The following is a 26,096-nucleotide window of genomic DNA, read 5'->3' as shown; positions in this document are numbered from 1 at the left end:
AGGCCACTTTGGCCCAGTCCCCTGAAAGATTGTTGAAGACAGGTTTGACTGTAGTTGAATTATTTCTAACAAATATACAGCAGGTATATCTAGGTTTTTTTAAAAAAAATGATTTCTCATCCTATTAAATACAATCTGGAAAATAATCCTCCACACACACAACAGGCCACACACCAGCTGCAGTAAAGAGACCACATGGAGAACTTGCTCCAAGCTCCGCTGCCCGTTCCAATCTTGCTTGGCTACTGGCCAAAAAAGCAGCCAGTGATGACTACCTCCTGCAGGGGGAGATGCACAGTATCTTCTCCTCCCTCTTCCCTCCACACAAACAAAGCTGAAATCAGAAGACGTATGAGCCAACAGCAACATTTATATCGTGTCCATTACTCAGGGTAGCTTCCCAGAGTGCTGACAGTAGCGGAGCATGACCCTGAGCAGGGGGGAAGGGAGGAGATGACCATAGGCACGGTCGAAGAGGAAGGTCTTCAGGTGCGAGCTCAAAATGGGGAAGGAGGTGGCTAAAAGTGAACTGAGAATAATGCTTTCAGATACATCAAAGCAACAGCAAAAGGGGCAATGTTATAACAGACACCCAGGAAATATTTCCTCATGAAGAGAGAAAACAACAGCTGGAAAGAGTTAGCAGAACAAAACAACAGATTGCATGTATATAGCACCTTTGTTGGGATGATGCTCCAAGCTGCTCAATAGTTAAGGATTTACACCCGAGCTGGGGTTTGGAGTCAAGAAGGGTGATGGGAGGGTGGACGAAGGCATGGTCAAAGAGGAATGTTTTGAGATGGGCCTTGAAGGAGGCAAGGGAGGGGTGAGGTGAAGTGATTCCGGGATGGAGTTCCAGAGGGTGAGGGCAGGAAGGCTGAAGACCCGAATGCCAATGGTGTAACGGGCAAGGCGAGGGACATGGAGCAGGCCAGTGTCCACCGAGCGGGTTGGTAAGGATTCAGGGGGTCGCAAAGGTAGGGAGGGCCAAGACTTTGGAGGGCTTTAAAAGTGAGGACGAGGCTCTTAAATTTGATCCTCAGAAAAGATGGTGGAAGAAAGGATGCTGGACTCCCAACATCTTGATGCTATAATGGGGAGGAATGGCATCAAATGGGCCAAAGGACCCTTTTCACTCAAACCTCTCAATTGTGGAGTCCTGTATCATTATGGTTAGTACGCTTGCCTCGCAAGTGAGAGGACCCAGGTTCGATTCCCGGGCAGGGTGAAACTTTAGGCAAGGTACAACATGCGCCTCTGTTTACCTAGCAGTACGTAGGAACCCGCTTAGGTACACTGCTGTGCATGAAGGGCACTATGTAAATGGAAGTTGTTGTTGTTAGTTGATTGGCGATTGCTTTCTGGGGATAATAATCTCTCCAAAAATGTTTTAACATTTGGTCACTTATTCCATGAATGCTGTGCGCTATTGGCTGCCACATTTTGTCCACAGAATACACAGTTAAACCACTTTACAATGTATTCTGTGAAGCACTTTGAGACGTCTCAACAAAGTGATAAGGCACTATATCAAATGCAAGGGTTATTATTATTTGATTTTGGTGCAGCATCAGATTGAAGGTGGATTGCAGATCTCCTGACCATATGCTGGCACTCACATGCCCTGCATTCACATGCATCGCACCGCATCTAGGTTTATTTATTCAATAACAATCTCCAAAGACTGACTGCACACAGTAATAAATATCAAGTGTAGGGATTCTGCTTCTTGTGCTCAACACTCTGAACAATGCAGTCAACCTGTAATACCAGATTATTTAGAGTTCAGCAAATGGATGAGGAATGAGCAATTGTCAACAATATCAATAAGATTTCACATTGAGAGTGTAGCATTGTATTTCAGTTGTTCAATACTGTTATTCCTACTTCAGTATCTAAAGAAGCTTTGCCACCAGAAACTGTTTTTTTTCAAATAAGAAGACTAAGCCTTTCTGCAGGATTATCTTTAATCAAAGAGTTACGTGGAGCAGGAAGTTCAGAGGCTACAGAACGAGTTTAATCTCCCCTTCCACAGTATTGCCGTCTCTTCAATGAGAAACAGCTCTAATGTTACACCTCTTCCTAGGTCAATTCCTAGGTTGTGGTGTCCCGTAGCTTGGTGGTTAGAGCACTCACCTCGCAAGCGAGATGACCTGGGTTTGATTCCCGGACAGGGTTTCCTTACTCCAGACGGCTCTGTTTACCTTGAACTACAGAGGAACCTGGTTGTTAAGTCGATTTGGGGATTGCCTTTCCGGGGGTAATAATCTTTTCAAAAAAATAATAATAATTTGGTCACTGAATCCACGACTGTTTGTGGGACACTCCTGTCTGCAATTGGCTGCTGCGTTTCGGCAAAATATACAGTCAATTCACTTTACAGTATATTCTGTGAAGCGCTTTAGAATGTTTCAACGACACCATAAGGCAGGGCAGTTGTGGGGTCTGCATTTGACTTTAGTGCCCTAGGGTTAGAGGATCAGGGTCTCTAAATCAATAGTGAGAGTGCAACAACTTAAAGTAAACCAGATGTGGTGATGCATCAGCTCCCCCAACATCAGGTGTGTATTTGTATCATAGGAACATAGAAACAGGAGGAGGTCATTTAGCCCCTCGAGCTGGTTTTGCCACTCTATTAGATCATGGTTGCTCTGTACCTCAACTTCAATTACCCACACAAGAACAATTTTAGTTTTTGGAAATAATTTAAGAATAACTCCTTGGGAAATGCATCATTTAAAAAATGAATAATTGAAGTAAACTATCACTTTAAATTGCACCCGAAGCTATTAGCACAGACATCCTTAAACATTATTTCACACATACTCGATATTAAAGAGAAGCACAATTTTTTTAACAGAAAAAGCAACTAATTTCATGTACAATTTGCCTAAAGTTAGGGGATCAAAAACAACTGTACAGTAATCAGATGAGCAAGCGCTTTACACTGAACCCAGTTTCAACCCAGTGAGTACATGTCCATTGCATAGGGAATAGATTTCACCTTCCCTATATAAGGTAATAAACAGCTGGACTGGGTTACTAGCAAAGCTGGAATCCAGGACAGCGAACGATTTGTGAATCACTGATAGACATTTTGATGAAGTCCATGAACACTGGGGAGTTGCAGATAGACTGGAAGCAAGTAAATGTGGTTTATTTTGTCAAGGTGACAGAGCCATTCCTTGAAACTCCTGATCCATTAGACTGACCCTGATAATTCAACTAATGGAATCAATCATTAGAAATAAAATGGAAGATTAACTGCATAAAAGTACACCTAATAAATAACAGAAAGTATGGCTTTAGAAGGGGTAGATCCTTTCTGATCACCTTAGACATCTCAGGTGGTGGTATCCTAATTCAACCGTGACCTTGTCCCAGACTTCCAAAATAACAGTAACCCTTGCATTTGATTTTGGGGCTTATCACTTCTTTGAGACGTCTCAAAGCATTTCACTGAATATAATGTAAAGTGAATTGACTGTATATTGTGTTTGAAATACAGCAGCCAATCGTACGCAGCAGTGTCCTACACACAGTTGTGGATTGAGTGACCAAATTATTATTATTTTTTAATTGATTTTTTTTTGGAAGGATCTGCTAATCGACTAACTATCGTGTTCCTACTTACTGCTGGGTAAACAGAGGCATGTGGAGTAAGGAAACTTTCCTAAGGTTTCTCTCTGTGAAAAAAAGGCCTTTGAAAAAGCATCACCTGTAAGACTACATCGCAGAGTTCATTGAATATCAAGATGAGGTATATGCACAAAAAGGCCATCGTAAAGAAAACTATGTCAAAAGGGAGGGTGAGAACGGAATATTGAGTGGGGTACCTCAGAGGGCTGAACCAGGGCTCTTCCTTTCCCTAAATGAATTGAAGTTGCAAACTTAATGCAAGGTAGTTGCATTTGCAGATAAATAATAATGATCCTTATATTTGATTCTGCACCTTTCACATCAGGAAGATATCTCAAAGCACTTCACAGTAAAGTGTAAAGTGTAATGACTGTATTTTGCAGACAAATGTGGTAAACTATTTGAAGACAGCAATGTCCCACAAACAGCCATGCAGTGAATGAATGAACAATTATATTGGAAATTGTAGGCCAAGACACGGGAGAAACTCCCTTTGCTTTTTGAATAGTGCCAAGAGATCTTTAACAGTACCTTGGTTTGATGCCTCATTCGAAGGACGGCACCTCTGACAATGCAGCACACCCCCAGCATTGCACTGCAGTGTAAGCTTAAACTACATGAGTTCAAAGTTCTGACATCTGGCTTGAACCCACAACCTTCTGACTTAGAGGCGAATGTGCTATCGACTGAGATAGGTTGACACACAGATGACACCAAGCTAGAGGGAACTGTGGATTCACTTACAAGTGAACTTCAATACGAAGAAAGTTACTGCATGTAGGAAGCAAAAATAGGACACACATGGACAGATGAATAAAAATTGCCAAGGGGATGTTAAAATCAACCTAGGGGCATCAGTTAACCAACCTTCATCATGTCCAAAGATTGTCAAGCAGCAATAAGCAAGGCAGACCAGATGCTGGGCTATATTGCCAAATTACGTCCCAAGAAATGTTGCTCAAGCTGTACAATGTTTTGGTCAGAGAGAGTGGGCAGGTATTGTAGCACTTAATTCACATAGTTTTCTGTAAAATGAAGTGATTGTGTATTTCTGAGTAATCATGGCAGCCAATTTATACACAGCAATGTCTCATAACAGCAACAAAATTACATTTGTACAGCGCCTTTCACGTCAGCGAATGCACAATTTTTTATCTGACATTGTTGACTGGGGTCAACGGGAGAAATCCCCCTCACTTTATGAATAATGTCATGGGATCCCTAACGTCCACCTGAATAGGCAAATGGTTTAACATCTCATTTGAATTACAGCACCTCCAATAATCCAGCATTTCATTGAAGTGTCAGCCTAGGCTAAAAGCTTAAGTCCTTATGTAGAACTTGAATACTGAACTTTCTGACTCAGAGGCAATAGTGCTACTAACTGAGCCAGACTGAAACTATGAGCATTAACTAGATACAAACTGTGGTTATTTAGTCTGCCTGTTCAGGTACTTTAAAGATCCCATTGGCACAATTCAAAAAGAGAAGGGAATTTCTTCTGGTGTCCTGACCAACAATCCTCTAATAAAAGTAGTCATTATTTTATAATATTCATTATGTGTATGTGTGTATAAGATTGAATATCCTATCGGCAGAATTGGTCCCCAACAGCTTTAAAACCCAAAAGCAAAGACTGATGGAGTTAAGACATTTGGAAGGAATGCTAGACGGTGGGCAGGTAATTTGAGAGCACAGCCGCAATACAAATGACTTAGAGAAACTGTTCTTGGAAAGGACTGAACTTGGCAAGGTGACACAAGTGAGATCTGAGCTCGAAGGGAGGAAGTGACAGGCAGGCAAAGCAGAAGTCACCATCCAGGATGTGCTCAGAACAAGTTTCTGCCTCTCACTGCCCTTCCACAGTGAAAATATAAATGTTGGAAAACTGATTTTATCAGCTGTGCTAAGTGGAAAATGTAACTTGTTGTGAAGCCGGTCTTTGCAGAGTTCTGTAATGTATTGGTTGAAGCACTTGCCTTGCAAGAGAGAGGATTTGAGTTCAATTCCCGGGCAGGGTGTAACCTTAGGCAAGTTTCCTTATTCCACATGGCTTTGCTTTCTTATCATTAACTAGGAACCTGGGTATTAGTTGATTGGTGGATCGTTTTTTCGGCGGTATTAATCCCTTCAAAAACAATTTTTTAAAATAATAATTTGATCACGCAGTCCATGACTGTTTGTAGGACACTGCTATGCGCAATTGGCTACCGTGGTTCGCCCACAAAATACACAATCAATCCACTTTACAGTATATTCTGTGAAACGCTTTGAGACATCTCAACACCTTGATAAGGTGGTGTATCAAATACAAGGCTTATTATTATTATTTATTGGTTTGAGACATTTATTGCTGGAGGGTGTCAAATACGGGAATTAAATAATTCTAGGGAATGCGAATTTGAGCTGAAAAGTAGCCTGGGGCTGGGGAGGGTGGGGAGTTGGAGGAGCAAGTCAAGTTCTTTACATTCTCACTTACCTTTGGGAATCAGGCAACATCAAAGCAAAACTTTGCTTCAAGAGATACAGAGGATGGGATAGAAACCGCAATAGGGGAGGTATTACAACAACAATAACTTGTATTTGTATAATAGTATCACATATTAAATATTACATATTATTACATATTACTATATATTACATGTCTGTGGAAAGAACAAACTTGATGGGATGAATGGCTTGTCAATGCTCTGTGTCCTTGTTAACCCTCAGAGATCTGTAGGACTGAGACACATTCGGCTCCGCAACAATACATTTGGGCTCATGATTTAAACCTCTCATAGAAAAGATTCTGTATATGGTATGTGCAGCTAACTCCAAATATAAAACATGGAGACACAACCAGAACAGCTAACTCACTGAGCTGACAATTGCTCAGGAATTGTGGCCTTGAATTCACAAAGGTTATTTGATTGAAAATTGATGCTTGCAATGGGAGGTCCCGGTTATTAACGACGACCGAAGAACAGCAATCAATCACTGGAATGGTCGGACAGATTTATGAAACTCTCCAACATGGCAGAAATCAATTGTCCACGGGTCAATGACCCAGCAAGGAGCACAGACACTGACTCTGAGGTAATTGGAGCTTAGCCAGAGATTAAAGGTGCATCGTCATCCAGATTCCCCAGCATCCGTCTTGCAAGACAATAATTAGCATTTGCCCATTCATTGCATCAGAGCGCCAGTTCAATACAACCTAAAGCTTAGATGCTGTGTGTGTGTGTGTATGTGTCTGTGGGTGGGTGGGGTAGTGTGCGAGATTCACTATATCAGACCATCACTGATGTTCACTCCACATTCATGGAAAATTCTCGTTCCCTAGAATTATTTAATTCCCGGTTTCTTCAGCTTGTGAAAGCAGCTTGAACACTGGTAAGACTTGTTATGTTTTTGTTTTGCCCACAAAATACTCAGTCAAAGCACTTTACAATGTTTTCCGTGAAGTGCTTTGAAACGTCTCATCGACATGATAAGGCATTGTATCAAATACAAGGATTATTTTTATGATGATTATTATTATAATTATTATTAAGAGTCAGGTAGAAATGCTGGGAGAGGAGGCGTGTTGGGACATCACTGTGTCTGAACCCAGCACGTGTATTAACACTGCCCCTGACCTAGGAGCAGCTGGTTCATGCATCAGACTTCAGCTCGGAAGAACGTACAGCGCAGCCCTAGGAAAGAATACACCCACGTTCCCCAACCAGAGCATCCACAATCAGATTCCATACATCAACTGAGAGCACCTCTACCCAATCTGAAATGTCAGTCTCTGCAGGGATTGAGAGACAGAGCAATTCAATACAAAGTTTTCTTCAATCATCGACTGCAGCATAAAAGACAGTTCTTTCCCTGGTGTTTTATCTGTCAACATAGTTCCAAAAAGTTTTTAAAATTATGGTCTAGTTTAATATCCATTTATTTACTCCGAGCACAGTAAACCCCTGATAATTTGACCTGGCTTAACTTGTCACTACTACTTAAATCCTCAAATTGCTAATATTTTGGACTCATTTATTTATGTATTTATACATATGCCTAACTTGCCAATCCAGATAACTCGTCACTGAGCCCTTCTCCCTTAGAGCAATGAATCATCAGTTTATTATTTTTATCATCAATCCTAAAAAGAAACAATCTGTTTCCACTGTAATATTGGGAAATTCTTCTGTGTGCTGATGGGATGAGTAATGAAATAATCCTTCCATTTGATATTGTTTTGCCCACAAAATACAGTCAATCCACTTTACAATAGATTCTGTGAAGTGCTTTGAGACATCTCAATGACGTGATAGGTGTTGTATCAAATGCAAGGATTATGTTTTATTATATTACCTTTCACTTTGGGAGGACGTCTCAAAACGCTTCACAGGATTTACTGTAAAGTGCATTTTGCAGGTAACCACTACAGTCAATATTACACAAAAAATGTCCCATGAAACAGCCATCGAGTGAATGGCTAACTCTCTCCAAGATTGTTGGCTAGAACAGTCAGGAGAAACTCTTCTTTTTTTCGAGTAACTGAGTTTGACAATGTGCAGGAGGTGAATTAACATCGATAAATGCAGTCATTAACCAAGGATCCCCAATTGATTTAGTCTTGTGCAATGATTATAGTTCTGGGTAATCAATCTGCCTCAGACAGACATGCTCGATAAATGCTCGGAGCCAGTTCCCGGATGATAGGAAATGCACGTTTTGTACTCAGTTATTCAAAAAGACGTAGGGCAAGAAAAGATCTTTCAGCACATTAAGCACATCACATATTTCACAATCAAAACGGTGCACCCCAGACATTTATCTCCCAGAATATCAAAACTCCTCATCCCCAACAGTAATCAGGCATAAACTCTGCAATATTCATCTAACATCACACTTCAAGCCTGGTCTCCTTCCACAGGCAGCTGCACTCAGCTCTGCCGACACACGTGGCTTCATTTTATACACGTTTTCTCCTTCTTGTTCTAATGTGCTTTACCTTATTATCTGCACAAACATTTATTCACATGGCTTCTTCGATCCAGAATGCTGCTGCTTGTATCTTTACTTTGTTCAGAAGCTCACTTATCATTAGCATATTTTATAATACCACTAAAAGTGCTTTCATCCAAGTCATTTGTAAATGGCATGAACAGGCCCCTGTGGCAAACTGCGCTAGTCATTACCTCTCAGACACAGCTTTTTCATTGATTACCATCTATTCTTAAACCAGTTTTTAATTAGTTATTTACATTCGCGCCAGCGCCTCAGCACCTCAGGCTCTGGCAACATCAACCACCATAGTTGCACACTACAACTCACCAAGCCAGTCAGGAACCTAGGTGTCTTGTTCGACCCTCAACTGTCTTTTCTCCCCCACATTCAAGCCATGACCCGCTCTGCTTCCCTCACCTCTGTAACATCGCCCAACTCCGCCACTACCTCACCCCTCAGGCCGCTGAAACTCTTGTTCATGCCTTCATCACCTCCAGGCTCGACTATGCAAACGCCCCTTACCAACCCACCCATTCCCTCCGCTCAGCCGGCTCTGGCCTGCTCCAAGTCCCCCGACCCACCCACCCCACCATTGGCGGAGAGCCTTCAGCCACTCTGCCCCCAACCTCTGGAATTCCATCCCCCAGTCACTCCGCCTCACCCCCTCCTTAGCCTCCTTCAGGTCCCGCCTCAAGACCCTCCTCTTTGACCATGCCATCAGCCACCCCCCTTACCCTCCCCTCCTTAACTCCCAACCCCAGGTTGAGTCTGAAATGCTTACTCTGTCCAGCACCTTGGGACGTCCTCCCGACGTGAAAGGCACTTTAAAAGTATAATCTTGTTGTTGTTCCAATTTGCCATTAATTCCATGAGCTTGCAACAACGCACTTGCTGAAGGTGGAGTGTGGCTGTTTCATTTTCTCCTCTGAAATCTCTAACTCGCACAAAGTGGATATACTTCATGTAAATCTGGACAGTTAGTGTCAACAAGTTGGTTCAACAGGAATTGCACCTGGGGTTTAAGATCTATGTGGCTTGGTTCCACAATGTGAAACCTACCAATTGAACTATTGGTGCACTGAAGCATTTGAAACCGCCTGGGACAGCAGCAACTCTGTTTGAAGTACAACCCTGACATTAACTAAAGGCAAAATTCCCTGACATTAACTGTGCTTGTTAAGTATTTTATTCTTTGAAACTGCCAGTTGAAGGAGCAGAACTCTCCATTGGCAACAAAGTGCTTCAAAGGAAGCACAAAATACTGCAGATGCTGGAAATCTGAAAGCAAGAACAGAAGTCGCTGGGACACTCAGCAGGTCAGGCAGCATCTATGGAGAAAGGAAAGTGAGGGGAACGCTCAGCGGGTCAATTGGGACCTGCTTCAAAGGAAGTTACCGACAAGTGTTGTGACTTACAACAAATTACATTGTTTAGCGTATTTCACGTCGGTGGGGGGACGTCCCAAGATGCTGGACAATCCGGGATTTGGACCTGAGCTGCGGGTTGGGATCAGGAGAGGTGGAAGGCAGGGACGATAGGGGTAGGAGGGTGCCCGAAGATGTGGTCAAAGAGGAAAGTCTTGAGGCGTCTCTTGAAGGAGGCAAGCGAGGGAGCAAGGCAAAGGGATTGTGATGTGGAGTTCCAAAGGGTCAGGCCAGAGAGGCTGATGGCCCGATCACCGATGGTGGGATGGGCCGGGCGAGGTATTTGGAGTATTTGTGAGCAGTCAGTTTGCATATAGTAATGTCTTACCAAATCATGCAGTGAATGACCAATTTATGTGGAGGGTTATTGGTTAGGAGCCATGAAAAACGTCAACACTGTCATGGTATCTTTAATGTCCCTGAGCAGAGAGACAGGCCTCAGTTTAACATTTTGTCAAAAAGATGGTACCTCTAACAATGCAGCGCTCCCCCAATGTTGCACTGGAGTGTCAGCCTAGACTGTGAGCTCAATTCCCATTGTGGGGCTTGACTTGCCAACTGAGCATTCGTGCCTCTGATATGTTTATGGTATTCGTACAGCTACAAGGGCCCTATCTATTGGGGCTTTTGAGTACAGGCTAGCCATCTCAGTACAAAAAACAGTCACTACATTTAACAGTAATTCTTTAGGAAGCACTTTTGAGTTTATCACTGAGAAGCATTAAGGCCGGTTTGACTCAACTGAATGTAGTGCGTGCTCAACCTCTCTCCATTTACAACAGCCACAATTGGATGTGTTCCAGAACTGAAGCCTATAAAAGTAATTGGCATCAATGAAACACAGCAACCTCTCCGTCTGTATTTAAATATTCGCCCAGAACCACGTGGCCCCTGGGAACAGAAGCCAAGCTTGAGAATGTATCAGTCAGTAATGCCTCCTACAATATATTCTGTGAAGCGCTTTGAGACATCTTAATGATGTGATAAGGCGCTATATCAAATGCATGATTATTATTATTATGGGGCAAACATTTCCATTTCTGAGGTAATGGTACAGATTTGAAACCACAGAATAATGGCTCCCTGTCTTACAGCACAATCACAACATAATCCTTGTCCTGACCTTCAAATCCTTCCATGCTCTTCCCCAAACCTACTTCTGCAATCTCTTTCACCCCTCCAACCCTACTCTCCTGCAAACAACCTCCATTCCACAAACATCAACCTCCCATACTCCCACCCCATCAGCAGCCAAGTTTTTAGCCTCTATGGAAATCTGTGGAACTTCCTTCTAAAATTCCTTCACTTCTCCCTGTCTTTCATGCCCTTCTAAAAACCTACCCCTTCAAGCCTGCCTTCAGTCACCTTCTCCATACCCTACGCCTTGCTTGGTATTCGCTCAATAAGAATAATGATGATAGTTCTTGCATTTGATCTCCCCAGCTCCATCACTCATAAAATCCAATTAATTCAAAACTACGCACCTATATCCTCACCTGTACAAAACTCTGCACCACCACTACCCCAATCTTGCCAGACTCCCCTCCCTATTGTAGAACAAGTCACTTGATGCCCTAGTACATCTCTATCTTGTGTACATCCCACTCCATTGCCCGCACCCTTCATTCAGTTGGCTCTGGACTTCTGTACGTCCCTTGTCCCCTCTGCTCCACTATCAGAGGCCCACTACAACCTGAAATCAGGGAAATGTCTGACACAACCCCTCACCTTGCCTGTCTTCAGATCACATAGTTGGACATTGTTGTATGCAAATTGGCTGCCACATTCAACTACAAAATAAAGTCACTCCACCTTATAGTCTATCATGTTTATATCATCTATCATAATTGCAGTGGTACATAAATCAGTTTCCCTTTTGTTGGCAATACTAGGTTACTGCAGAGATGGTCTAAGACGTGACATTTCTGCTGAACTATTTACCCATTTCCTTGGTTGCTCTCGTCCCTGTGTCATGACCGCAAAGAACACGGTTAGAAACACTGCTATACTGCGATGGGAGGGGGAAAAAGACAGAGAATCTATTTCCAAACACTAATTTATGTAGCAATTTCATTCAAAAGCTACCAAGCTGCAGGTCCCATAAATGATTGAAATCCTGTGCCACTGATAACTCCTGAACCTCATTCATATATAATCACTTTCCAAAGCATTATTCAACCCAGTCAGAAGTTTACATGATGTCCTGCCTAGATCAATCTCATGTGAGAAAATTTTATTTTATTTGAAAAGGTGTTCACTCGCTTCACACACCTAGCAGCAGAAAATGAGGGTGTGTTTAATATTAATGTATTTCTATTTCAAAAGGCAACTGAAACATTATTCTCCCTTTAGAGAAGAAGTGAGGTTATGAACGTCCTGCATTCATACCATGTCAACATTTTCCTACCTTCACTAGTCACCCCTGATCGATGTCATTTCTGTTCTACACAATATTTGTTTGACCCAGCCTTGTGGTATGTCTACATTTTCTTTAAGACTGGAGGTTTTTTCCGCTGGTTTCCTTGGTTCATGAGCCGGGCAACCTGCCCATGGCCAATGTCCTATGTTGGCACAGAGAAAGTGTGAGTGAGTTACGCCGGATGCAGGCCAACTGTATCCACAGCCTCTTCCCATTCCCAGAACACTGACTCATCAGCCTCAGGGAGTCAATCCCCAGGGAGTTACGATTCAGCCTTCAGCCTGCTTCAATCAGCAACACCTTCCTGTGGGTGCAAGCCTCAAATCAGAATTTTGATATCAAACCAAGGTCCTTTCTGCCCGTCAGTTAAACGTTAGAGATCCCATGGCACTGTTCAAATCAATCAGTGTGACTTGCTGAACATTGAGTAGCACGAGGCTCTAGCATCACGTGCAATTTAAATTGCTTTGAATGGCAATTCCTTTCCCTTATCTCCTCAATTTTGCACGCTTCCACTACTACCTCTCTCCCTGGGCCTCTGAGGCATTCATCCGTGCCTTTATTAGGTCCAGGCTCGATTATGCCAATGCTTTGCTTGCTGGAGCCCCCAGCTCTTCCCTGCACAGACCTGCAGACTCTCCCATACCAGGCTCGGAGAAGCCTATCATCCTCAACTTTGTTTGGCTCCGCTGGCTCCCTATCACCCAGCGGAGCAAGCTCAAAATCCTAGTTCACACGTTCAAATTCCTCCACGTTCTCACCCCATCCTATCTCTACAATCCTCATGCTACAACGTGCTGCTGTGTGCTGTGTGCATCTGTGCTGTTGTGTGTATATATAGTAAGAAGGCTTGCATTTGATTTAGTACCTTATCACATTGTTGAGACGCCTCAAAGGGCTTCACAGAATATATTGTAAAGTGGATTGACTGTGTATTGTGTGGGCAAAACGCAGCAGCCAATTGCGCACAGCAATGTCCCACAAACAATCAAGGATTGAATGAACAAATTTGGTTTTGGTAAACAGTGGTGTGTGGAGTAAGGAAACTTGCCTATGGTTTTGCCCTGCCCGAGAATCAAAACCAGGTCCTCTTGCTTGCGAAGTGAGCGTGCTAACCAGCATGCTACAAGACTTCATATATATACATCTGTGTATGCACATTGCAGGCTCTCAGTACTCCTGCCTCATTCTGTTAATGGAACTCAAATGATAGAAAATGTTTAAAGACAGTTTAAAGCATGTCATTGCTCGCCTGATGGAGAGGCCTCAGCTGCACTGAACGTTAGTGCCTCTCACTCTACATATGTTCTTGTAATAAACATGTCACCCCGATTACTATTTACCAAAAATCTTCCCTGACAACCCTATAAACTGCATGCCAAGTGGAAAAACATCCTTTTTTTCTTGTCCTTGTTATCCCTGCCTTTTAATGAGTATAAAAAACACAGGATAAATATTACCATTGCCAGGTTGATTGCCAATAATGCTCGATTAGAAACGCACATAAAGAGTGAGCATAAAGTTTCATTCATTCCACATTATTGTCAAGACTGCAGCTGAAGCCAAGCAAACTTGCATGTCCTGGAGCTATATCTTACAATGTCACAGAGAATTAAAGTAAAGAACGGATCTAAATCAGACAGCATCGTTTCTCTGTCTGATTCACCACTTCTGTATGTCTGTGTCTCTCTGTTTGTTTCTTTCTCTAATATGATTCCCTGCTCCCTCACTGTCAATCTGGACCTCTTCACCAATCTCCCTCCTTCTGACACTGGTCTAAATTCACACTACTTCTTAAGGGGAATCCTTCAAAAGGAATTCCTGTTGGCTTGCATGAATTCTGCTCCAGATATACATTGTGTCTTGTATGATGATGCACAGTATTTCAGGTCACTGGAAGATGTCCCTTTTAGCAGGAATCAGATTCCTTATTAAGAAATCTCATTTAAAAATACACAACTTCGATCCCTCAATCTCGCTCTCTCTCAAAAAGCCTGGCTCAGTTAGTAACACTGTCCTCTAGGTCAGAAGATTGAATGCACCAGTTCTTTTTGTGCTCATAGTCTTCTAGGCTGACTCTTCAGTGCAATACTGGGGGGAATGTACGTGGACAGAGATGCTGTCGTTTGGAGTTGAAAGTGTTGTTTGTCTGCTTGTCCAGCTGCGACCACACTACAGTTAGGCTTGGCTTGCAGGGTTAACAGGAGCTGAATGGGAAGATTTGCTGCCCCAGTGACTTGTCTGTCCTGACGATGAACCAAGTGAACTAGTCTGTCACCAGCAGTACCCTGGAATACTGAGAGCCTGCCTTGTTTATGGACCGGGACTACCAAGGCCGCCAGAGAGTTGACTTGATTCTAACAATCTGTTGCCAAGCATGTCACTTGGTACATTCCACTTACAAGTAGGCCACACTTACCTCCACCACTTTCCAAATTATTTTTAATAATAAAAAATAATAGTTTGGTCACTCAATCCACGACTGTTTGTCGCAATGCTGCCCCATTTCACCCACAAAATACACAGTCAATTCACTTTACAATATATCCTGTGAAGCCTTTGAAACGTCTGAATGACTTGATATGGTGCTATATCAAATGCAAGGATTATTATTACTCTTATAATCATACGTCACCCACAAATACATTTTGTCACAAGCACTTATTTTCCAGAAAGTTTCCATTTCACTTTCTTTTCCAGCCCGGATTTTCCAAGTTTGCATCTTTAACTCCCTAGTGTTTCCTATCGGCAATTCTCACTTAATACAGCCTGTCTCACGTCTTTCAGGCACCTCAAAGCGCTTCGCAAAATTCGCTGTTGTGAATCGACTGTATAATTGTGGGAGAAATAAGGCAGCCAGTTACACACATCACGTCTTCCAGACGTCGAAAACTGCTTCAGGGATTATGGTGTTGTCAACTAACTAGTTATTTGTGGGCGAAACACGGCAGCCAATTGCGCATAGCAGCATCCCACAAAAAGTCGTGGATTGAAAACGGCCAAATTACTATTATTTTGTGTTGGATGGATTACTATTATACGTTTGGAGTAAGGAAACGTGCCAAACGTTTCGCACTGCTGTGCATCGTCCGCAGGTCTCTCGTTTGCAAGGCGAGTTCTCAAGTCACAAGTTTTATAATATTGTGGATGACACAAGTATCAGTTAACTTATATTGGAAGATATTCAAAAAAGATCAACATATAGACTCCAATGATCTTTTATACATTTTTTATTCAACTGGCACCATGCTGCTGCTGTTGAATTCCTGTACAAACACGTGCATATATGCAGTTATTGAAACTAAATTCGGAGAGCAGCTGAAGAGCTCGATTACATTTCCGTTTGTTTTAATTGTTAGATTAATTGGTTAACCACTTGTCCATCGATGCCAATAACCCGCTGTCAGAATAAAAGAAATCAGCAAATGCCTACATTGTCTGTCCACACTCACAAGTCAGTTACCTACCTACCTGCCCGTACCCTCCGTTCCTCTGGCTCCGGTCTGCTCCACATGCCCCGCCCCAACCGCCCTACCATTGGTGGCCGGGCCTTCAGCCTCTCAGCCCGAGGGCTCTGGAACTCCATCCCCCAGTGCCTTCGCCGCTTCCTCCCTTTCCTCCTTCAAGGCCGGTCTCAAGACCTTTCTCTTTGACCGTGCCTTCAGCTCCCCTCTCGACTCTCTACCCCCTCCTCGCTCCATCCCTTCCCTCCCCTCACTCTGACCATTTCCCCCTTGCTCGGGTCCTGAACTAACTGTACAGCGCCTTGGGACGTCCTCCTGACGTGAAAGGCACTCAATAAATGGAATCTTGTTGTTGTTGTTGTTATCCTTCAAAGTGAATTCCACTCAGGCGCTACCTAGGGGTAGTCGGTGCCACTGCCCCGTAACAATAGAGCAGCACCTGATCCACCAATTGCCCTCGGCGACCTGTCTTCCAACAGATCACATCCTGCTGTGTCAAAGCTGCAATAACCTTGTGGGGTGAAAGGATGGGCGTCCATTCCTCTGGGGTGTACAGCCAGGGAATCCTCCAACCATTCGCTACTGATTGTAAATACACTGACGCAGAGAGAAAGACACACACGCACGCACAAAGTGCACTCAACAGTAACTCACGTCCCTCTCCACTCATCAGTTATAAGGAATGTCAGGGTCTTCTGGGGCTCTGGAACTGGGCTCTGCCACCTGCTAAGTGAGTGAGGAACATCACACTTCAGCTACCCTCATCCCTTGTGCAATTTAAACTGCAGAAAATGTGATCCAGATTGCAATGTTCCTGAATGGGATTCAACAGCAGTGATTTTGAATCACTATTTTTTTTGGGGTGGGAGAGGAGTGGGGGAGCTTAAAGACACCTCCAAGTAACTGGGTGTACCACTCCAACTTCATAGAACCAGAGAGATTTACGACACAGAAGAAGCCTATTTGGCCCATAGTGTCTGTGCCGTCTCCCTCAAGAGCAAACTTTTCAGTGCCATTTACCGGCTCTTTCAAGGGCCTTGGGATGTCCTCCTGATGTGAAAGACTCTAAACGAATGTAATTTGTTGTTGTTTTCCCCGTATCCCTGTAGCTTCCTCCTTTTTAGGTACTTGGCTAGTTCCTTTCTGAAAGCTGATATGGATTCTGACTCAACAACCATCACTCCCGGCAGGGCATTCCATAGCCCACAATGGCAGAAGCATTGTAATAATCTCTCCAAAAATAAAAATATTTGGTCACTCAATCCGCGACTGTTTGTGGATCACTGCTATGTGCAATTGGCTGCCGGATTTCTCATTCCACAAAATATACAGTCAGTCCACTTTACAGTACATTCCGTGAAGCGCTTTGAGACGTCACAATGTGGCAACAAATTATTATTATTATTAAATGGATCTTATGACCATGGCATTAATCAGAAAAACGTGTAGTATTCAGCTTTTGAAGCATCTGGACAGTATTATTGAAATAAGGGTGTAACTGCCTGGGGAGCAGATTCGCAAATGGTGCAGTACACATTGTGTTGCTTTTCGCCACAGAAATGATGGCACAGAGAAGGGCCGCTGTCCCAGTACTGCCCACTAGTGCTGAGATAAAGAAAGGTTTCTAAGTGGAGAACTGCCTGCTCAGCATCTCAGGGAGCATATGGAACAGATGGCATAAACTGACAAAATCCGCCCAGATTTTGCTGGGGGGAAATGTATCCAATACTGGGAGTTGCCTGTGGGATATTCATGCTTGGTTTTGGCTTCTCTTTTAATTCAAAATTGCTTTCTGTCTAAAAACTGTATCACCTACTCCCTAAGGGGGCAATTCTCCAGACACCAGTCAATTTATGGATAACCTGCTGGTTGTTGACACCTTCAAGATCCGACTCTCTCAAATACAGAGGGTACCCCAGCACCACACAGCAGATTGCAAGGCTTTGTTTTTCAGCCCTGGAACCACCTCTACATCAGTGGAATCTGGAGAGGTGATTTTGGAGTCCTGTCGTGTAGTGGGTAGAGCATTTGCCTCGCAAGCAAGAGGACCCAGGTTCGATTCCCGGGTAGGGGAAAACCTTAGGCAAGTTTCCTTACTTCCCTCCCTCTGTTCACCTAGCAGTAAGTAGAAATCCGTTCAAGTGGCGGGTCGCTTTTCTGAGGGTAATAATCCCTTAAAAAAAATTGGTCACTCAACCCACGACTGTTTCTGTGACTTCTCAACAGTATTATTGAAATAGGGCATGTAACTGCCAGAGGAGCACGTTCACAAATGGTGCAGTACACATTGTGTTGCTTTTCGCCACAGAAATGACAGCCCAAAGAAGGCCCCCTCTCCCAGTGCTGCCCATTGGTGCTGAGATAAAAGGACAGTTTGGGACACTGCTGTGCGCAATTGGCTGCCACGTTTCACCCACAAAATATGCAGTCAATTCACTTTACAGTATATCCTGTGAAACACTTTCAGACATCCTGAAGACGTGAAAAGGCGCTTTATCAAATGCAAGGATTATTATCTGCACTTTCTCCTTTTGTGACTCCTGAATCTCCTTCCCCTAGCTCCAATTCCCCTGTCCTGGCAGTTTACGGGTAAGCCAAAGCAAGCCAACCGTTCACTCTTGGGAAACTGCAGAGATCCACATCTATGTTTGGCTCATGGAAATTGTAATTGCCTTGACAGTATATTGGTTTGCTCGCTGTTCAGAAACCTTTTGAAAAATATAAAGTAACAAGAAAGGAAGATTGAACTGCAGAGATTGGCTTGACTCGAGCTTGCTGGGGACCGCACTGATTTGTATGCGCAGCTCATACAATGGAACTGACAATTTCATAAATGTCTAACTCCTTCCTGTCAGTCAATCAGGTTTGGGGCAGGTTTGCTGTTGGTCCAACCGTAAGCAAGATTAATGGTCACTTTCCTCCTTTTCGCTTACGATGGTGCAGCTTTTTAACTCCTCATTGAGTTGACACAGCAAATAATATTCATAATAATCCTTGCATTTGATCTAGCATCTTATCACGTCTTCGAGACGTTTCAAAGCACTTTACAGAATATATTGGAAAAATACTGAACTGACTGTAATGTTTCTGGGCGAAACTCAGCAGCCAATTGCACACAGCAGTGTCCCACATACAGTTGTGGATTGAGTGACCACTTTTTTCCATTATTTTATTTTTGAAGGGATTATTATCCCCAGAAAAGTGATCTGCCAATGGATTAGCAACCGGGTTCTCACTGACTGCTAGCTAAACAGAGGTGTGTGGAGTAAAGAAACTGTCCTAAGGTTTCACCCTGACCAGGAATCGAACCCAGATCCTCTCACTTATGAGGCAAGTGCTCTATCCAATACATTACAAGACTCCACAAAGACAGTACATCTCCCATATTGATCCTGCGATTGAAAGCAGAGAAGTTCTCGAGGCACCGAGATGATCGGAAGTAGGAACAAGGAGAAGAGCAGGAGAGCCTCTGCACATCTATATAGAGAGCACAACACAGCAAAGGTTTTTGTGCAGATTCAGTCATTAAATTATTAACAAGGACTTATTCAGCACTCTGCCAGTGTTCCCTTCTTCAGCAAAGAGGATAGATGGGCAGGAAATCAGTGGACACAAAAGAAATCAAGCTAGTCACAGGCGCTTGTCAAATCTCAGTCGACTCCCTATTACAGCAGAGTCTGCTGAAGGTCAGTTTGAGTGCAAACTGAGAAGCATACGTTCAATATTAACAGCTAGAGGTTAAATTAATTCCCCCTTCTCCCTACAAAGCAGATGCCCCTCAAAACAAAAGCAGTTCCTGAGGAGTCAGTTGACTTCTTCAAAACTTAAATAGTGCCATGGGATCTTTAACACCCACCTTACCATTCAACGTAAGGTCTCATCTAAAAGATGGCACCTCTGACAATGCAGCACTTTCCTAGCCCTGCATTCGACTGCCAGTCAGGAATGGTGATAAGCTTGAGTCTTAATATGGGACATGAACCCCCCAACATTCTGACCAAGAGGCGTGAGTGCTAATAACTTTGCTCGGCTGAGACCTATCTCTGAGTTTTTAAATTTCCTGTTTTTAATATCCAATTTTGAGCTTTTTCCCCATGATAGATTATGGTTATAATTATTATTATATCATGGATCATTTCCCGATGTTAATAAACCCTTAAAAAAAAACTCAATCCACCACTGTTTGTGCGACACTGCTGTGTTTCGGCCATAAAATATCCAATCAGTTCACTTCACAGTGTATTCCATAAAGCGTTTTGAGACGTCTCAATGACATGTGCGATAAGGCGCTATATCAAATGCAAGGATTATTATTATTATTCCTGATCCAACCACCAGCTCGAGCACGAGTCCTTCTGAAGCGAAAGGCACTGTACAAATGTAATTTGTTGTTGTTGTTGTTGATATTCTTACTTAGATGCTCAAAGCGCTGGATTGAGGAAGAGAGGTGTTTCTAACCATTATGTACGACCCCCTGATTTGCACAGAGCACAAAACAGAACAGGATCATCGCATACAGGAAACACACCACTGCTCGCTTGCACTGATGAAATCTAATAGTTTGCAACTCGTGATCTTCATTATGTTAATACTGTGCTTAAGCCTTTTTGAAAAGGTCAAATAGGACCAAGGAGAGAGACAGAGAGAGATTGTTGTACAAAATTAATTTGCAAGTAAAAAGAAGCTCTAATATTAGCTTCACATTGAGAAGGTTGGATGGCAACTGGTCTATTTTTAGTGTGCAGAGCACAGCAGATGTACAAGCCTTATCCATTGCGCAAGTAAATATTGCCAATAAAATGTTGCAGATCTTCAGTAAAATGATACGTGCAGGATGTGAAGAAAGCACACAGGTTCCTGTTGACTTAGATCAGTCCGTCTGCATTCAGAGAACCCCCTCCCCCCCCACACACACCATAAAAGAGGCTAAAAAGTATAGTTGTACCAATTACTGGAGATATTGAGGGTATCTCAGCCTTAATAAGACCAGAGTTGAGTTCCAGACTACAGAGATCTTAACCATTATTTCTTTCACCTTGACTTAACATTTGAATGTGAAGAGGTAGAAACTAGGTATAACTGAAATTGGATCGATTGGATATTGGAGTGATTAAATAATGAAAGGAACTTGAATTTTTGTAGCTCGTCCAATGTAAAAATAACTCCAAAGCACTTTTTAGTAGTTACTGTCAAGTATATAGCAACTGTATTTGTAGGAAAATGTGGCAGCCATTTTGCTCACAGCAAAGTCCAACAAACAGTCAGGAGGTGAATAACCAATTGATTTAAAGGATTATTAGTCAGGGCACAAAGACAAACTTCCTTTTCTTAGCCGATAGCGTCATGGAATTTTTAATGTCCACTTGAAAAGCCAGCAGACCGACCCTTGGTTTAACAACTCATCTGAAGGACAGCAGCTCCGAAAGGATGGTCGATGCTGAAACAGTCTAATTTAGCGTTCATTGACAGAAAATGTGTATGGGATGAGTGACCCCAGCGAAGACCATCACCAGAAACTCACAAGGTGAAAATGCCTCAGCTGAGGTTGGGCTGGTTCCCTGGTTAGTGGATGCAGAAGCTCAGAAGACTCAGAAAGACAGCATACTATAATTTGCAGTGTTTTCGGCATTGCAAGTCCTCTCTAATACTGTATTCAGAAGCCATACAGAAAGGATGTTCTTGGAAGAGGGTTCATTAAAGAGAATGTAAACATTGTTTCTCTAGTAGTGCTTGTTTTTAATCAAAGCTTTGTCGGAGTGTTTTTGTGGGGATTGCCTTTCAGCAAGGGAGCTTTCTATGGTTCTTGTATGAATTTACATTCATTATTTTGTATAAATAATGCATGTTATATGAGAGACTGCAGTAAATTAGTGTTCCAGCAAGGGTCACGTTAGAGGGAAGCGGCTCTCAATCTTTCCCCATAAGAGAAAGTGTTTGAGAAAGACATAAATAATGGGTGTTATATCAGAGATCTTCGTATGTCAGGACGCATTGTTATGAAATTTCTGCAAGAGAAAAGGTGCTTCTAGCTGAAAGATGGTCATAAATAATGCACATTATATCAGCAGTCATAGTACCTCAGAGTGGGATAGTGTTTTATAAAAATTCTGTTTTATAGGGCATGTCTATATGAGCGAGATTGGTACATCAAATGTCACTGTCCTTCATAGAGGGTTATAACACAGGGCTGTGTTACAAGCAACACTCTTCATGTCGGTTTTATTTGGAGTTACGAGGCTGATTCTCCACTGGTGGGTTAACCCTAGTGCTGTGCGCTTTTAATGAGGATTTCCAAGCTGTTTGTGCGATATTGCTGTGCACAAATAGGCTGCCACGTTTCACCTACAATATAGACACTGCACTTTACAGTGTATCCTATGAAGGGAGCTTTGAGATGTCCTTCCAATGTGAAAGGCACTATACAATTGTAATTTGTTGTTGTTGCAAGAGCTAAGGAGAACCAGCTCCCAAATTGCGTCTAAGAATTTGTCAAAATTCTGACTGATATGACATTTTAAGACAATCACAAGGCTAAAACCAGGTGAAATTTCAGCCCTCTGGGACACAATTGTTGTTGGAGAAGAGGCAGCAGGTCAAGTTTAGTTAATGGAAATTGGCAAGGCAGAGAAATCAGAGCAAAAGCCCATCAAGGCACAAGAAAGGAATATTGAAGAAAAGATGCAAAGAAAACATTTGAAAGATTAGATTCTGCTTTTGAATTGTTTATGTGTTGCTATTAAATAGTCCTTTTGTCTGTAAATTTGTCTTGATGGATTGGTAACCCTGATACATCCGCATAGGCACGATAATGTGTAAAACCTGCCTGGGGCACCATAGGCTTTCAATGAAATGTGTGATTGCCCCACATACATCCTAGCTCCTCATTATTACAGGAACATTGTTCAGATCACATCAGCGTGATCGAAATTTGAGGAGGCTGGGAACGGGAATAACATACAGGACCAAGCCTTATAGTATAATAATTCTCACATTTTGATAGAGCGCCCTATCACGTCATTGAGACATCTCAAAGGGCTTCACAGAACATATTGTAAAGTGGATTGACTATGTGTTTGTGGGTGAAACGCGGCAGCCAAATTGCACAGTGGTGTCCCAGAAACAGTTGTGGATTGAGTGATCCATTTTTTCTGGGGTACTACACCAGAATTACCTCAAAAAGCCAATTGTCCCAAACTGAGCTGTACAGACAAGAAGGTCTTGGAATCTGATTTCCAGATTGTGGTGAGTTAGTTTATTTCTGCCAGAGTAGCTGTAGCCTAGGGCCACTGTTTTGGCCTGGGTCATTAAAAAAAATCAGCCTAGTTCTCTGCTTCTAATCACAATCCACTTTATCCTCTTATGAACCACTGTAAAGAATGCCTGAGTGGACATCAAGTGAGGGAAGGACTTGGCTCAGTTGTCATGCTACTGTAAGACACTGGTATGTGGTGCTTAGGTTGTGAGAATGAAGGGGCGCCTCTGGGATTTGAGGCTGAGCTACGCGTTTAAGGCAGTGCGCAAAGTGGAGAAGAAGTTCCAAGCAGCACCTTTGCTGGGTTCTTTCCTGAACTCCAGCACTATTTGTGGCTCTTTGATAAGTGAAGAGAAGGAAATGTTCAAATCTGTAAAAATAAATGCCGACGGAACTTATTTATTCCTCCACAGACAGAAGCCGCTGAGCTACAGCATGTGCACGCGGAGGAAAACATTTTCCTGTGGCCAATTGTTTCAATCAAGCGGACATTGTGAAGCCAGTCGGGAATGGTTTAGAGCCTGGGAGAATGTTTGCCTTCATGTGAATGTGTTTAGGCTGCACATTACCTTTTGTGTTCACGTGACATGGCAATTTTATAACTGTCTCCTGAGATTGACCATGAACCTTTTACCTTTCAGAAACTGGAAGAGAGAGGATACAGACCTTCTGCTGTTAGTCTGGATCCACAACTCAAGGGCCTCATGTAACAGGGACGACGTACAGCATCCACTGTTCTAATGTAAGTGTTTCTCTGGGCTTTGAGGGGTGGGTTGCAAATACCAAGTTGCTTTACATAAGCTATATGTCTGATACAAGGCTCCCACTCACTCCTACAGACGTTATTCTTCGAAACACACACATATGCACAGGTATACAAGCAACAGTCAGTCCCATGTACTGTACATATATATGGATAAATGTACATGGAAATATTCTGCACCCCCCACCCCAGACACACACCAAAAACTCATACCAGTCACATAAAAACATATCAGAGTTTACTGGGAAAAAGTAAACCAAGGTCCTTCCAATTTGCCTTCCACCATCCTGGCAGTCACATGTCATGTCCCAACTATATATTGCATCCCGAGACATTATTTCCTACGTGCATCTATACTGTGTCAAACATGCATACGTTATCCCTCAAACCCTTTCATAACTTTGAATACCAAATGATAATCCTTGCATTTGATATAGTGCCTTATCACGTCATTGAGGCGTCTGAAAGCGCTTCACAGAATATATTGTAAAGTGGATTGGCTGTGTATTTTGGGGTGAAACATCCATTACTTCTATTAGTTCCCCAGTTAACCTGCTCTGCTTCAGTGACTACAGCCCCTTTTTCACCATAATTATATCTCAACTCTAGAATCATGCCAGTGAATCTACACTTCACTGTCTCTGTGACTCTGACCTTTCTATAACAGGACACACAACACTCCGAACAAATCATCTCCTCATCATATCCGATGACCCTGTATTTAAAACCCACTTTCCATACCACTTTTACTGTGGTTGCTCAGGGTACATTTCCATACCATGCTCCTGTCCCCTAAATTGTAATCTAGATTTAACTTAATTTGCCACGTGTCTGCCCACTCCCTAACTTGTGTACATGCTTCTGTAACTCCAGCATTTCTCTGATGGTATCATCTGCAAATGTTCCCCAATGCCCAATTATTTCCGTATTCTAAGACTTTGAGAGATCCCCTAGGGCACGCCACTAGCTACATTTTGGTAATTTGAGAAACATCTATTTACTCCCAACTCTCAGAGCTTCCTGTCCTTCAGCCAACCCTCTAGCAATGCCACTATTCACCTTTAATACCATATCTGCACAGCAATTCTCAACCTATAAAAGGCTTCTTTAACAGATAAGACCTAATGATTCAAAACAGTGGTTGCCTGCAACCCATTGCTGCAGAAAAAGGAAAGAACTTCTAATGATAATAATTCTTCATTGAGATGTCAAGTGAATTGACTGTATTTTGTGGGCGAAACATGGCAGCCAATTGCACACAGCAGTGGCCCACAAACAGTCGTGGATTGAGTGACCACATTTTTTTTATAAGGGATTATTACTCCCGAAAAAGTAATCCGTCAATTGACTAACAACTGGGTTCCTACTTAATACTAGGTAAGCAGATGTGTGGAGTGAGGAGACTTGCCTGAGGTTTTGCCCTGCCTGGGAATCGAAACCTGGTCCTCTCACTTGCTAGGCCAGTGCTCTAACCAATATGCCTCAGGACTCCTTTGTAATATAATAGTGCCTATCGAACTGAAATGGTTAAAGCTTTTCAAAAATATTTTTTTTCAAGTGCAGAGACAGTTTTTGTAAGCAAACACGGCAGCCATTTTGTGCCATCAAAGAATCACAGCCGCCTGACTTTCAAACAAAGGACAAAAAAAATTGTCTTGTAAAATAGTTTGGCTTGTTTCCTCAACACATGCCCCGAAATCTATGTACGGTGACAGGAAGGTTTGTCTGTGTACAGATACAAGCAAGAAATACGGCCAACCTATAGGGATGCAAGAGAGAAAGTAAGTAGTTTCCTATTAGTAACTTTTCAACTGTTTGCATTAACTTTTAAGGTGGGTCATTACAGGACAGGTAAGATATGTGCATCTTCCATCAGGGTCAGGATGCAATACATCAATATCCTGATCTAGAAATACAAGAGAACAGCAACATTGTGTAACATTTAATAATAATAATCCTTGTATTTGATATAGCGCCTTTTCACGTTGTCGAGGCATCTCAAAGCGTTTCACAGGACATACTGTAAAGTGGTTTGGCTGTGTATTTTGTGGACGAAACGCAGCAGCCTGCTTGGGAACACAACCTTCTGACTCAGAGGCGAGAGTGCCACCACTGAGCCAGGCTGACTGACACACATGGGGGTATATGGTGCTTACCT

General features: G+C 42.7%; 1 protein-coding gene across 2 annotated transcripts in view; it reads left to right on the top strand.

Annotated features, from left to right (window-relative positions):
* fam163aa (family with sequence similarity 163 member Aa) overlaps positions 1-26,096 on the top strand; it is an 82,572-nt gene that overhangs the window by 39,389 nt on the left and 17,087 nt on the right. For both annotated transcript variants that reach the window (XM_042335716.1, XM_007903006.2), the window contains exon 3: positions 23,817-23,917. The gene's annotated coding sequence lies outside the window, so the exon portion shown is untranslated. The remainder of the gene's footprint in view (positions 1-23,816; positions 23,918-26,096) is intronic.

This window comes from Callorhinchus milii, unplaced genomic scaffold (assembly GCF_018977255.1).
Source record: "Callorhinchus milii isolate IMCB2004 unplaced genomic scaffold, IMCB_Cmil_1.0 Scaffold5, whole genome shotgun sequence".
NCBI lineage: Eukaryota > Metazoa > Chordata > Chondrichthyes > Chimaeriformes > Callorhinchidae > Callorhinchus > Callorhinchus milii.
This window is presented reverse-complemented; position numbering and strand designations above follow the sequence as displayed.